Genomic DNA, 16,425 nt, shown 5'->3' on the forward strand with positions numbered 1-16,425 from the left:
TTGGAACCCTGTTATAGTCTTGGCCTTCACAACATCCTCTGGCAAGGAGTTCCACGGGTTGACTGTGCCTTGTGTGAAGAAATACTTCCTTTTGTTTGTTTTAAACCTGCTGCCCATTAATTTCATTTGATGACTCCTAGTTCTTGTGTTCTGAGAAGGAGTAAATAACAAACACTTCCTTATTTACTTTCTCCACACCAGTCATGATTTTATAGACCTCAATCATATCCCCACTTAGTCGTCTCTTTTCCAAGCTGAAAAGTCCTAGTCTTAATCTCCCCTCATAGGGAAGCTGTTCCAGGCCCCTCATCGTTTTTCTGTACCAATGTGTCCGATACAGGCTGGTGCTGGAACTGAGCCCCAAAGACTCACACCTCCCTGGAGGCCCAAAACAAGTGACCCAGGAAACAGATGCACGTGTAGAACTGAGCCATTCCTGCTGCACCCCACTAGCTGTTTCTACTAGAGCATAAGCGCACGGGGCCCCTGACTGGTCTTACAGCCCTGAATGGAGCACTTGAGAGCAGGGAACAAAACATTCCCGGGCAAGGGGCTCTGGCTGAGGCATGAATTTATAGGCCAGGTGAATCCGGCATCTCATTACCTTTAGACCTTCCTCTTCGATACAGCTGTTCTACCAGAGCAGGGATGATTCTCGTCACTTGCCTCCCAAAACTCCCTACCTCCTGCCCCCAGCAGAGTTCTCAATGACCCCAAAGGGAAGAGGAGCCAGGTAGTTCACGAATAGCTTTGCTGTTGCCACCCTAACGTGGAAGGCACTCAGCTACTCCAAGGATGATGGCAGTGCCAAATAGGGTGACCAGATGTCCTGATTTTATAGGAAGAGTCCCGATTTGGGGGTCTTTTTCTTATATATGCTCCTATTACCCTCCACCCCCTGTCCCAATTTTTCCACACTTGCTCTCTGGTCACCCTAGTACCAAACCATAGATAGATAAGATACTTTACCAGGCCAGACCCCCTGTCAGTTCTTCACCATTAATGGTATTGTGCATCTGAGGCACATTAGCCACTAGAAGATACAGAAGAAAGTAGATCCGACATCAAGACATACGCAGAGGTTGAGAATTTGGGGCAGAGTCATGTGGGAGGGGCGGTATCTGAAGGGGTTAAATGAAAGTCCTTGTCACAGATATGGTCAAGCTCCCCCTGCTGGACATTTTCCAGACTGCTGTGAGGGAGCCAAGCGATGAATCCCAGGTGCCCTCAGCTTGCTGGGGCTGGGTAGAGTTAGGCACTGTCGCTGACTCTGGGCCCGCACTGGTGTCTGACACCGCTCTTGGCAGTAGGGATTCCCATTATCCAATTGCCCAGGCCCTGAAACTGGTACGGTCTCCCCCAGGCCACCCAGCAGCTCTGGCACGTTCCCCAACATCTCACCGACAGGAGGAGCCTCCTGGTTCAGTTTGTCTCTTTGGGGCATGAGAGAACAAAAGCCAGCCAGAGACAGACTTGCCATAGAATGCTAAACACCACTGCTCTTTACACAGTAGCACGAGGAATACACAGATCTATACAAAAATCACACACACACACACACACACACACACACACACACCTTCCTCACCAGTCTGGAGAATCCTCTGGGCTTAGGCAGAGTCCTCTGAGGTGGCCAGGATCCTTCCCCTGCAGCTCAGGACTTCTCTTCCAAATCACAGAGTCTTTCCAGCCCAGCTAGCTTTCTCTGACATAGGCTCGTCAGCACATAAACTGGATCCCCCTGCTACGAAAGCAGGCCCAGCTCTTCCCCTGGCCTGCCCCTCTCCCCTGGTATGACAGGAGATAGGTTAGTTTAACTTCTGTGCCAGGGAAGATAATGGAGCAAGTAATTAAGGAAATCATCTGCAAACACTCGGAAGGTGGTAAGGTGATAGGGAATAGCCAGCATGGATTTGTAAAGAACAAATCCTGTCAAACCAATCTGAAGGCTTTCTTTGACAGGGTAACGAGTCTTGTGCATAAGGGAGAAGCGGTGGATGTGCTATACCTAGACTTTAGTAAGGCATTCGAAACAGTCTCACATGATATTCTTATCAGTAAACTAGGCAAATACAACTTAGTGGGGCTACTCTAAGGTGGGTGCATAACTGGCTGGATAACCGTACTCAGAGTAGTTATTAATGGTTCCCAATCCTGCTGGAAAGGTATAACAAGTGGAGTTCCGCAGGGGTCTGTTTGGGGATCGGCTCTGTTCAATATCTTTAACAACTTAGCTATTGGCATAGAAAGCACGTGTATTAAGTTTGCAGATGATACCAAACTGGGAGGGATTGCAACTGCTTTGGAGGACAGGGTCATAATTCAAAATGATCTGGACAAACTGGAGAAATGGTCTGAGGTAAACAGGATGACGTTTAATAAAGACAAATGCAAAGTGCTCCACTTTGGAAGGAACAATCAGTTTCACACATACAGAATGGGAAGAGACTGTTTAGGAAGGAGTATGGCAGAAAGGGATCTGGGGGTCATAGTGGACCACAAGCTAAACATGAGTCAGTGTGATGCTGTTGCAAAAAAAGCAAACGTGATTCTGGGATGTATTAACAAGTGTGTTGTGAGCAAGACACGAGAAGTCATTCTTCCTCTCTACTCTGCACTGGTTAGGCCTCAATTGGAGTCCAGTTCAAGAAAGATGTGGAGAAATTTGAGAGGGCCAGAGAAGAGCAACAAGAATGATTAAAGGTCTTGAGAACATGACCTATGAAGGAAGGCTGAAAGAATTGGGTTTGTTTAGTCTGGAAAAGAGAAGATAGAGGGGACATGATAGCAGTTTTCAGGTATCTAAAAGGGTGTCATAAGGAGGAGGGAGAAAATTTGTTAATCTTAATCTCTAAGGATAGAACAAGAAGCAATGGGCTTAAACTGCAGCAAGGGAGGTTTAGGTTGGACATTAGGAAAAAGTTCCTGTCAGGGTGGTTAAACACTGGAATAAATTGCCTAGGGAGGTTGTAGAATCCTCATCTCTGGAGAAACTTAAGAATAGGTTAGATAAATGTCTATCAGGGATGGTCTAGACAGTATTTGGTCCTGCCATGAGGGCAGGGGATTGGACTTGACCTCTCAAGGTCCCTTCCAGCCCTAGAATCTATGAATCTATGACAGCTGCTGGAATCCTGCATCCAGTTCTGGTGTCACAATTCAAGAAGGATGTTAAATTGGAGAGGGTTCAAAGAAGAGCCACAAGAATGATTAAAGGATTAGAAAACCTGCCTTATAGTGATAGATTCAAGGAGCTCAATCTATTTAGCTTAACCAAGAGAATGTAAAGGGGTGACTTGATCACAGTCCGTAAGCACCTACCTTGGGAACAAATATTTAATAATGGGCTCTTCAATCTAGCAGAAAGAGAGACAACACCTTCTAATGGCTAGAAGTCAAAGCGAGACACATTCAGACTGGAAATAAGGCATATATTTTTTAACAGTGAGGGTAATTAACCAAGAATTCCAGTGGATTCTCCATCACTGACCATTTTTAAATCAAGATTGGAGGTTTTTCTAAAAGATCTGCTCTAGGAATTATTTTGGTGATGTCCTATAGCCTGTGTTATACAGGAGGTCAGACTAGATGATAACGAGGGTCCCTTCTGGCCTTGGAAACTAAGAATCTTGTTGCTACTGTGAGCTCACATCTGATCATGGCGGCTCCCTGCAGCAAACGCTCTCCCGCTTGGAGGACACCTGAGTTGTTGGGTCTTTGCGGAGAGGAGGCTGTGCAGTCCCAGGTCCATTCCACGAGACAAAACGGTGAGTCACAGGCAGAGGACAGGACGGACGGAGGTGCCACCACTGCCAGAGGCCCCTGCAAAGGGGGTGAGAGATCAGCCCTGATGATCCCATCAGGCAAGCCATGCCCCATGCTGCAGAGAAAGGCAAAAACCTCCAAGCTCCTTGCCAATCTGAGCTGGGAGAAATTCCTTCCCAGCCCCCATCAGTTGGGCCCTGAGCACAGGAGCAGGATGCTCTGTACCACCTCACACCCACCTCTTCGGTGCCCCATCTCCAGCCGGGGCCAGTCCCTGATGCTTTAGAGGAGAGTAAAAAAACCTCCAAAATCCATGTGACCAACTGTGCACCGGGAGGAAGAAATTCTTTCCTGATGCCAAAGGCGACTCGCTGAAGCCTGAAACGTGGTTGGCTGGGGCTGGGAGTCAGATGAGCTGGCTTCGGTGCTTGGCCCTGTCCTTGGCTTCCTGGGTGAGTCAGTCCAAGTGTTAGATTTTCCCTCTCTGTGAAATGACACTGACCCAGCCTCGGAAAGTGCTTTGTGTTTCCCAGCTGATGTGCTAAGTATTATTATTATTGTATTATTAAAGCTGTTAACTACAAGATCTCCTCCACCCCCCGCCCCCCATGTGCCCGGCTTGTTTTCTTTTTACATTTTTAGAGCCGTAGTTCCCATAACAACCGAACGCGGCTCATTATGTGCCGCACACATTCACACAAACCCCAGGCATAAAAATAACTTCCAGGAAGAGAGACTCACGCTCAGGAAAGCAGGGAAATTCTGCCAGCTTGGTCCCGGCTTAAATGAAAGCCAGGCTCAGCGCACCGTCCATGCAAGGATCTCAAAAGGGGGAGCTACGATCGAATCCATTTGGGGAAACTGAGGCAGCGAAGTTAACGGACTCGCCCAAGGTCACAGCATCAGTGGCAGAGCTAGAGAGAGAACCCAGATCTGGTGACTCAGTTTCTAACCACCACATCACGCTGTCTCCTATGACTTTTCATCATTCCTCTAAGGACAGGGTATTCCGTAATTGTATGCTACAAAGTTGCTTTGGGGGAGGCCCAAGAATCAGGTACTGGCCAGATTCTGAACTTGACAGACCCTGGGTCTGATCCAGTCTGGCCAGTTCTGTGATCCTAGAAAGAGCCAACATTGATTAGATGACCCACCAGCCCAGTAATTCTAGCAGCCAATGAGAGTCCTTAGAAAGAGAGAGCAACCAAGTGCTCTCAGGGGCCATAAGAACTTTAAACCCTTCCACTGGTCCTTTCTAACTGGCTCCCAGAGCAGGGAGATGGACCCTCTGCCGTGCCCACCAAAGCTTCCCTGAAGTGAAATGCTTCTGAGCGGAAGCAGAGTAGCATTAGAAGGACTGACAGAACTGTCTCCGGTTGACCTCAGGCTGTTCAGCACCCATTGTCACAACCCAATGGCTCCCTCCCTCAGGTCCCCTGGGGAGGCAGATCAGCATTGTATGTTGCTAACACTGTTGCAAGCATCGCAAGGCATTTTGGGAAGGGTTAAAGGTGTGAGTGTGGAGTGGACGATTCCTTTGAAAGTTGCAAGAGGCCAAAGAGGGAGGGAGGAAGAGAGCAGAGAATGGGTTAACTTGACACTTCAGCTAGCTCAGTCTGAAGATAAGACGCTGGTCCCAGTCCAAGGTCACGGCGAGAAGTCTGCAGCTGCATTCACATCTTACCCAACCCCAGCCAGCCATGAGAAAAGGAGAACTAAGCTGAGCAGGACTGCAAAGAGTGCAAAAACAAGCGAGATGGCAAAGGCCAATGCGGGGTTGGGGTGGGGGAAACAAGGTTTCGCGTCCCTGGAGCCCAGTGTGTTTTGGGAAAGCTGAGAAGGCCACAGAAAGCCGATTTGGACTGGTACAAAGAGCACCAGGAGCAGAGGTCCATGAACAAACACCCCCCCCCCCCCCTTAAAAACTCTCCCGAGAGCCAAAGCAAGTCAGAGATCAACAACGGACCCTGGACGATCCGTGCACGGGACAAGAACTCCCATCCACCCTTCCCCCTCTTCTTCTTACGTTACACCCAGGCTTGGCCAGCCTCGGGTAGCACGGGTGTGAGTATGAAAGTGGGTTAGGACTTGGGGCACTAACGCTTTCTTCCTTCCTCTGAGTGACATGGGGAACCTCCAGCGCTCTCCGCTGTTATTTTATTAATAAAACTTTAAAAATTTAGTCACTTGGTGTGTTTAGTCATCTCCTCCCCTAAAGATCCCGTGGCCTCAGCCTGATCACCTGCCACCCCAGGCAGATTGGTAACATAAATCTGTCACACCATCGCTTATTGTCCTTATGCCTTTACAGCTCTGTCTCCCTACAGAGAGTGAGAACCGGGCAGGTGAGTGGGGTTCATGGTTAGGAAAGGTCTGTCAACACAGCTGCCTTTGGCTTCAGGGAAGTTAGCATGCAATAATATTAATGTCACTGCATTGTGACACCGTGCCATCACGTCACGATAAACCTAGTCACGATGCAGCGTGGTGCTGAGTTGCGAAATGTCGCCCCCTTCAGGGCATGTTGTCACCGCCCCATGACCCAGGTGGGACAATCAAGGAATGAACAGCACACATAAGTCACCGCTCCAATGCAAACATCAAATGCTGCATCGAGAAACAAAGCACTGGGGCCCAAACATCCCCACAGCAGGGCTTTGCCGGCCCCACGGCATGTGCCACGTCACAATGGCATGCTGACGAGTGGGGCCTACAACTGTTACAGCATCGGCCCACGAGCTGAGCTGGGAGGATGCGGGACTGGCCTGTGCCATCAGGACTGGTGGCAACTCAATGCTTAGAACATATAACCCCTGCACTTCCCATCTCCTCCACCACATACAATGCTAGTCACGCCAGGTGCAGAGGTAGGGGCTAATCCTAGCCCAAGACTGGATGAGATCTTCCAAAGCCCTCTACCCACACAATACGTGGGCTTAGGGAGGGAGTAATCCTCCGGCTATCAGCCCCCAACCATGGGCAAAGAGGAAGAGTCATTGATTGTTAAGGCCAGAAAGGACCATTATGATCATCTAGCCCAGGGGTCAGCAACCTTTCAGAAGTGGCGTGCCGAGTCTTCATATATTCACTCTGATTTAAGGTTTCACGTGCCAGTAATACATTTTAACATTTTTAGAAGGTCTCTGTCTATAAGTCTATAATATATAACTAAACTTTTGTTGTATGTAAAGTAAATAAGGTTTTTAAAATGTTTAAGAAGCGTCATTTAAAATTAAATTAAAATGCAGAGCCCCCCGGAGTGGTGGCCAGGACCCAGGCAGTGTGAGTGCCACTGAAAATCAGCTCATGTGCCGCCTTCAGCATGCGTGCCATAGGTTGCCTACCCTTGGCATAGAGAGTACACTTATAAAGTTTGTGGATGATACCAAGCTGGGAAGGGTTGCAAGTGCTTTGGAGGTTAGGATTAAAATTCAAAATGATCTGGACAAACTGGAGAAATGGTCTGAAGTAAATAGGATGAAATTCAATAAGGACAAATGCAAAGTCCTCCACTTAGGCAGGAACAATCAGTTGAACACATACAAAACGGGAAATGACTGTCTAGGAAGGAGTACTGTGGAAAGAGATCTGGGGGTCATAGTGGATCACAAGCTAAACATGAGTCAGTGTAACGCTGTTGCAAAAAAAGCGAACATCATTCTGGGACGTATTAGCAGGAGTGTTGTAAACAAGGAACGAGGAGTAATTATTCTGCTCTACTCCATGCTGATTGGGCCTCAGCTGGAGTATTGTGTCCAGTTCTGGGTGCCACATTTCAGGAAAGATGTGGAGAAAGTCCAGAGAAGAGCAACAAAAATGATTAACGGTCCAGAAAACATGACCTATGAGGGAAGATTGAAAACAAAAATTGGGTTTGTTTAGTCTGGAGAAGAGAAGACTGAGAAGGGACATGATAACAGTTTTCAAGGACATAAAAGGTTGTTACAAGGAGGAGGGAGAAAAATTGTTCTTAACCTCTGAGAATAGGACAAGAAGCAATGGTCTTAAATTGCAGCAAAGGCGGTTTCGGTTGGACATTAGGAAAAATTTCTTAACTGTCAGGGTGGTTAAACATTGGAATAAATTGTCTAGAGAGGTTGTGGAATCTCCATCATTGTCCAACCTTCTCTTAAAAATCTCCAAGCACCTGTCAGGGATGGTCTAGATAATACTTAGTCCTGCCTTGAGTCCGGGACTGGACTAGATGACCTCTTGAGGTCTCTTCTAGTTTTATCATTTGCCCCAGACAGGCTGAAGTCACTGGCACTAGAGGTTATGCAGAGCAAGAACCTCTAATGGCTTTGCCCTGAGGAACTTCCATGGAAGCCTGCATCACAGTGATCAATTGTTCTATGTCCACTGGAGGTAAAACAAGAAGCAATGGGCTTCATCTGCAGCAAGAGAGATTTAGGCTAGATATTGCTGAATTCCTGCCAATCCTCAGAAAGGAAAAGTGGTCAGCTTAGTCATCTGGTGGTTGGAGCCGCAATGCACAGGCCATGTGACTCTGAACTCGCTGCCTGCATAGAGCTCCCTTTGCAGGCCGTTCTGTTAAGAAGTCACCCGAGCGTTGATCCGTTCGGAATAGTCTATGTCAAATGTCCTATATCTGTCGTTCTGGCTGATGGGAAGCCGCCGTGACCAAAGAAAAGAGCAATCTTTGTGCACGTTTAAGAAAAGCAGTCACCCACCCAGACCCTCCATGCATGACTCAACACCAGCCTTAAAAACGAGGGATCAAAATGACACACAGGTAGCAGAAGATGGTTAGTGATGTGGTATTAATCCCTTCAACATCATTCTTTACTATAAACACGCTTTAATCCCAGAATTGTTCAAATGCTGCTTAGTAACGTATAAACCCATCAATGCTCCTTGAGCCAGACATGGAAATTCCACTGTCAAAATCCTTTGTGTAAAAAGAGGATCAAAATCACAGTTTCCCTGCAATAAACTATGCACCCACAATCCTGCTCTCAGTGGAGACAGGACACAATCCCATCCCAGTTTATTTCCTTTGCAAGTGCCCTTTAAGAACAGCCAAGAGAACAAACACACCTTAACACATTTGTATGTAATAGGTAAAATCCTGGCCCTACGCAAGCCAACAGCACAATTCCCACTGATTTCAGTTTGCTAGGATGTCACCCAATATTTTTAGGATCCAACCCTGCTAAAAATCTAGGCACTCACTTTATCCACATGCATAAGTTTTTGTAATACTGGGCCCACATTTATCTTCACAAAGATATTATTGGACAGATACTTTGCAGTAAGTCTCTAGATAAGTAAAAAAAAAGGAAATTTACAAAATGTACCATGCGACGCACAAGAGTGTCTTATAAAAACAGCCAAGTATCAGAGGGGTAGCCATGTCAGTCTGAAGAAGTGGAGTTTTTACTCACGAAAGCTTATGCCCAAATATATCTGTTAGTTTTTAAGGTGCCACCGAACTCCTTGTTGTTTTGATAACAGCAGTTGCTTTGACAAGTTGTAAAAGTGCATAATTCCATTAGCGATCTTGTGAAGTGTGAGGTATTCTACAACGCAAACTAATGGGAAGTCATTCTCCTTTTTGTACTTTTCATTTTTTTAAATTAAACACCATCGATCAGAATAGCAATTAATTTTAAACAGTGGAAAATAAAATTAGGAAAAAAATTGACTTTTTTTTTTAAAAAGCAGGGGCAGACTTAGGCACTTTTTGCCTTTGTTCTCTATCCCCTCATCCCATTATTTTGCTATATGTACATGAAATGTGTTAAGATTGTTGGTGAAATTGCTAACTTAATGATCACTGTTTAATTCCATAATATTCAAAATGATTCTTCCCCCCATTCCCCCCAGTTCGACGGATGAATAATGGTTTGGACTGCTACTTAGCAACATTAAATATACATTAATGATTTTTAATTACTTTAAATACCAGTTGACTTGTGTGTATAGATCTTTAATTGTTGGCTAACTTGTGAGCCTATAGTTAAATGCTGGTTTCATATCTTTACACATTAGTTCCCTTGACAGGGTTCCAGTTAATAACCATGGTTATTTTTGTTTCTCTTTAACTCAGTAGCTTTACAGAGTACCCTAAGATCAAGTGGGTGGACAAAGCGACACATGGGCCAGCTGGGACATTTGAAAGGGAATGGTGCGCTGAAAAAAATCAGATGCCAAGAATAAAAAAAAAAGTATGCTCCAGTGACTCATTAAACTGCTAATTTTTGATGAACCAATGTGAAAACCAAGCATCCTAGAGTTATGAAATGTGATGGAAAAATCCTTCCCTGCCGTACATTATGCACCAGAACCTTCTAATAAAGCCCATGCTCAGATCAAAAGTCTTGCAATCTCTGTTCTTAAAAACCTCCAGTTTTGGGGACTCCACAACCTCCCTTGATAACCTATTCCAGTGCTTAATCATAGATGATCAGTGTTGGAAGGGACCTCAGGAGGTATCTAGTCCAACCCTCTGCTCAAAGCAGGACCAACAGCAACTAAATCATCCCAGCCAGGGCTTTGCCAAGCCGGGCCTTAAAAACCTCTAAGGAAGGAGATTCTACCACCTCCCTAGGTAACCCATTCCAGTGCTTCCACCACCCTCCTAGTGAAATAGAGTTTCCTAATATCCAGCCTAGACCTCCTCCACTGCAACTTGAGATCATTGCTTCTTGTTCTGTCATCTGCCACCACTGAGAACAGCCAAGCTCCATCCTCTTTGGAACTTCAGGTAGTTGAAGGCTCATTCTTCTTTTCTGCAGACTAAATAACCCCAGTTCCCTCAGCCTTCTTCTTGTAAGTCATGTGCCCCAGCCCCCTAATCATTTTTGTTGCCCTTCGCTGGACTCTCTCCAGTTTGTCCACATCCCTTCTGTAGTCAGGGGACCAAAACTGGACGCAATTCACCAGTGCTTTGTAGTTAAAGATTTTCCTAATATCTAACCAAAGTCTCCCCTGCTGCAAACTAAGCCAATTCCTTCTTGTCCTATCCTTGATGGCCATGGAGAACAAGAGATAGCTATTCTCTTTGTAACAGCCATTAATATAGTTGAAGGCTGTTATTAGGCCCCACTAATCTTCTCTTCTCAAGACTAAAAATGCCCATTTTTAATTAACCTTTCCCGATAGGTCAGTTTGCCCACCCGCTCTAGGTGCTTACAAATGGATAATTTGTTCCAGTATCTTTCCACATATCAAAGTTAGGCTGTGTGATCTGTAATTCCCCAGGTCCTCTTTGTTCCCCTTTTTAAAGGCAGGGAGTATGTTTGCAATTTGCCAGTTCTCTGGGATCTCACCTGTCCTCCATGAGTTCTCAAAGAAAATTGCTAATGGTTCCAAGATTGTTTCAGCTAGTTCCTTAAGTACCCTGAGATGATTTTCATCGGGCCCTGATGAATTTAATACACCTAACTTTATTTAAATAATCTTTAGCCTATATCTTCCCTATTCTGGCCTGCATTCCTTTCCCTTTGTTTTTAGTATTAATTGTGCTATGCATCTGGTCACAATTAACCTTTTCAGTGAAGACTGCAAAATGGGCATTAAATACCTCAGCCTTCTGGATGCCATCCGTTATTAGCTCTCCCCTGCTGAGTAGAGGGCCTACACTTTCCTTTAGCTTTCTCTTGCTCCTAATGAATTTAAAGAAGCAAAATCTAGTTACCCAGTTTAGCCCATTCACTCTCCTTCAACATGTCCAGGGCCCGTCCCTCCAAGCTCTGAGCTCTTAGTGATAAGTCAGTTACTGCATGGCTGGTACCCTCAGCTGGGATTTCACACCCCGCTATGGATATTTGTGTACACGAAGTGGCAGGAAACCTCCATTGCATCTACAGCCTTAACTCAGCTGCATTGCTTTCAGGGCTTATATCACTCTGTGAATTAATCATGATCCTAAGAGCTGTCCCAGTGCCAGTGTGGCTAAGGAGATTGACCAGATGCCAATGGTTTATACCTGCTATATGTAGCATCCAAGTAGATGGGATACATCATCATTCTTTCATGCTTAATAGAGTAGCATTTAAGCATTAAAAAAAGATTAGTGCTTAAAACAATCACTTTGCATCTCTTATTTAATACTGATACTTCTGTAATGCCCAGAAGCTTGGGTCTAGGACTGCTGGGTGCTGTACAAGTCACAATCCCTACCTAGATCAATTTATTACACACACACAAAACTACGTTAAAAGAACATTAAGGTGACCACGTCAAACACCCAAAAGTTAGGAAAAGCCAGAATTAAGGTTGCAACCTTACTTAGGCCCCCTTATGCATATACAATATGATGCAGTCATTAATTACATGATCACAAACTCCCCACTCCCACGCCCGGACCTCGGCCTCATTCAGCACACAGGACGAACACTGAATGAGCTCGCTAGATCTGTTCAAAGAAAAGTTCACCAGAGTAACATGGGCAAGCCATATTTTCCATAGCCTCCTTCTCAGAAATGGCTTAACCGTTTTGGGCAAAGTTTTCCAACAAAGTTCAGCCTGAGGCAGACACCCAGCATGGAAGATTTCAGCCCAGACAGTTAAAGTTCGGCAAAGTTACAAACAACTGAAAACGGGGTCTTATAACAGCCAATGTCAGGCAACCTTAACAACAGGCAGTTCTACCAGCCCCACCTATAATAACCAAGATGACAAGTGACACACAAAGTGTGAGGGGGGGGAGGATATAACCGGATACAACTTTGATTGCCATAGGACAGTTAATGTTAGGAAGCAGCTTCTATATTATGAACTGACCTTTGGATTTCAGCTAATGGGGGGGAAGGAGGAGCCTGGAGAAGGTAAAGGCTGCCAAGAATTTAGCAGTAAGGTCGTACTGCGTGGTTATTAACCTTTAACCCTCATACAGGGCTTTGGCTTTGCAAACAATCACTAAGTAATACTAGTGACAGCCGGTGATATGTGCAAGTATTATTGGGGGAAACTGAGGCAGGATAAACTGATTTATCCACACAGGTAACAGACCCTGGGCCAAAACAGAGGAGCTTTTGGATCCCAGTACCATGTGTCTGTGGAGGTGGGGCTAGAACTCTGGTCTTTCAACTCCAACTCCCCAACGACGAGCGCTAAAGGAAACCTCTCTTAGCCAACAGCAATGGATGGTGTAGGAGCCCTTAGAAGGCGTCGGACACACAAAGCGTAGGCTTGGAAGGATTTCGATTGGTCAATGTTGATTTCACTGCACACACGTGAACGGAGGCAAAAAACCATCTCCACTGATAATAATCAAAACGTACAGAGAGGGAAAGTCGGAAACATGGTGCTTGAGAACTTAGACGTTGAGTTAAGGCGAGTTACTTTGCATATTTTGACACGTGAGCGTGACCGTTTGTGTTTTAATGGGTTAACTTTTTTAATCTCAACATCTACAGTCATTAAATAATGACTGCCTGGCTGCCCCACACTCTGATCCCCTAATTTCCTGCAACTGTGAAAATAAAAATAGAAAAAAAAATGCTTAAAACCGAACATGAATATTATCAGTCAAAATCAAGTTCTCCCAAGTCTATGCATGTCACGGATCTGGCCGAGCTCTGCCACTGGACACTCATCACATTGCTGTGTCTGTGTGCTCTGAGCCTCTGGCATCGGAAGAGAGCCCAGACGCTGTCTTGGTTTGGGATCTCTAGGTGCCCTCTCGGGGTGCGGATCCTGTGTCTAGCACCCCCTTCTGAGAGCAGAGACTCCACAGTCCAAATGCCTAGCTCCTGGGACTAGCACTGCCCCTTTAGGGTCTCCATAGCTTACCCACACCTTCTCCCGGCACTCCAGCCACATGGAGGTGGCAGCCAACGGCCGCACACAGAGACGAGGCACCATTACTCTTTACTTCACAGCTCAAGAGAGACACAGATCTATACAAAGAACAAACGCACCTACCTGCATTTCCCTGCCTCAGGTTCCTCGCCTCTCTGGAGAGCCCTCTGGGGTGGCCTGGGTCCTTCCCCTGGAGCTCATAACTTCTCTTGCAAACCATGGAGTCTTTCCAGCCCAGCCCAGCTAGCTTTCCTCTGACAAGGGCCAGTCTGCAGTTAAACCAGACCCCCTGCTTCCACTCACCTGCCCCACACTTCCTTTTCCCATCTGTAACAGGGTGCTGGCCAGGAGGTCCTGAGCCAACTCTCTGTTAGCCCTGCTCCAATTAAGAAGCATTAATTGGGGCTGGCTGAGAATGCCATGCCTAATTGATAGAAGGGAAGCACCTGCGGGCCTCATTAACCAGGAGGCTATATAGCGCTGGCAGGCAGGCAGGAAGTGAGGGGCAGGGATCTTTATTCCTATTCCTGCTTGCTGGAGAAGCTAGCTGTTCCCCACAGGTTGCTAGTTTGTTGTGGTCTGTAAATAGAAGGCACTGGTGATTGCACCCAGAAATCTCTGGCTGATTTTGTGGGTGCAGGGGTCCCATAGTGACACAAAGGTCTCATTACACCATCTCAGTGAGTTTTCCCAGTTCATATATGTTCCTTCTACCAGCACCTGGTTCCTTTATTCTGCTGCTGCTGTTTTTCCACTCTCTACTTCACCATCTCCCTGCAGACAAGCTGAAGGAAGTAGCTTCTTGAGCTCCAGCCAACCTCCTTAGCATACCCGTTGTTTGGTGGAAATCACAATCATTAACACCAACGACTCTCCATTGTCCCTCACTGTTAGGTACATGCTTCAGCCCATGTCAGCAATTGGTAGATTCCATATCCACATAGAGCCATTCCCCGAAACAGCAATTTTCATAACAAGTTCATCACCAGACGCGTCATTTTGTACAGACCAATTTCCATTACAACGTGCAAAGCAAATTAGGTTGAAATCTGAGTCCAGCCTGGAAACCTCTGATTTTCTAGCGGGTTTGAAGTTACTCTAAGCCAGCTGGATTGTCACCCTCTTCACACACACAAGTTTCTCCCTAGGCCACAACTAAGTTATTTGCATCCCTATAAACATTTCCACCCCATTTCCTTCCCTTTGTGGTTGCATTTTCAAGGCCTGTGCGTCCTACGGCCCGTCTAGGGGGAATGCAGGGGATGTGCTGGTAGCTTAGTCAAGGAAGGACAGAGCAAAATGGACCCCATTTGTTTAACTGTTTTAAAAACTGACTGTAGTGCCCCTGGCAGCCCTAGAGACTGTGTTCTTCTGGCTACACACAAAACAAGAACAGCAGCCACGTGCCAATCCCAGTGCTGGAGAACCCCGTAAAGGAGATAAATCCGGAGCACCCACTTCTGGGGATTGTGAAAGGAACCTCTGGAGTCTGTGGATAGGCCCAGTCACATGACAGGGGTCAGTAATCGGGAGTGTGGCCTTGGCATGGCGCTCCGGCTAACATCTGAAAGGTCAGTCTCTTCCTGGCCCTCTTGTGTGACATGGGTGTATTACAGCAGCAGATGGATGTTTCATCTGTGCAGGCAAACGGAACGAGGAAAGCCCCCTGAGGCTGGGTCTAGAAGGGAGCCTGGCGGAGAGACGCCAGTGCTTCCCCTTCTCCCTGGAGCCACGGGGTGTTGCAGAAGCACGGAAGAGGGTGAAATCCTCCCCCTGGCACTGGACCCAGAGGTGCTGGGGATCCACAGTCCTTTCCAAAGGGAGCCTGGAGAGGACTGCAAAAAAGCCGTTCTGCCCATGCAAGAATGCCCCAGTCCAGGCAAGAGAGCCGCTTGCGACGGGCTGTCACGCCCGGGTCGTGGCATTCTTGCCACTGGCAGAATGACGGGTTTTTTTGCAAGGAAAATATTCCCCCCCCAAGGAAATAGCTGCCGGGAAGAGCATTGGCCTTTACAGCCTAAAGCCAAATCATCTGAATGTGATGAATTCATTAGAGGTCACCCGTCTCCTAGAGAGATGCATTCATGTATCTCACACGCACACCCTCTTCCATTTATTCAAAACCCTATTATCCGAGTGTCGGCATTATCCCAATGCGATGCTGCAGAGGGCATGACTCTAATGTATTTCACAGTGTGGGACGAGGAAGGGATGTGGATAATAGAGCCGAGACACCCGGCCAGGACTGCGAGGAGGAGGCTGAAGAGCCCCTGGCTGTGGGGGAGGCTGCCCTGCTGCCGCTTGGCTCCTGCGACAGCACAGGGAGCCCTTGGCAGCCCCCCACTCCGTTCCCCACAGGAGTGAGCCAGCAGGGCTTAGCGGAGACCCCCGGCCAGGACTGCAAGGAGCTTGTGAACAGCTTGGCACAGCTATTCCTGGGCACACTGGTGCCCCAAATCCATCAGGTGACCCATGTACATGGGGGATTTTCCAGTGACACGGGAGCTGGAAAAGCTTCTGCGTATTGCACCCAGTGCAGGCCCCGCGCAAGCTTCCCCCATGGCGGTGCCCAGGCCCCTGGGTCCGGTGCAGGCCCCTGGGTCCGGCGCTGGGCTCTGTTGTAATCCTCGGACCTGTAAACTGACCCTGATTGTGAGCTCACCTGTGAGGATGGTGAGGTGTCACATTAGCCTGTAACCATCAACGCCGATGGAAAACGCTGCCAAAGGGAGACAGAGGGACAGACTGAAGTAGTCCAGCGGTTCTCAAACTGTGGGTCGGGACCCCATTTTAATGAGGTCCCAGGGCTGCCTTAGACTTGCTGGGGCCTGGGGCCAAATCTGAAGCCCGAGCCCCACCACCCGGGACTGAAGCCGGAGGGTTTCAGCCCTG

This window comes from Mauremys mutica, chromosome 5 (assembly GCF_020497125.1).
Source record: "Mauremys mutica isolate MM-2020 ecotype Southern chromosome 5, ASM2049712v1, whole genome shotgun sequence".
NCBI lineage: Eukaryota > Metazoa > Chordata > Testudines > Geoemydidae > Mauremys > Mauremys mutica.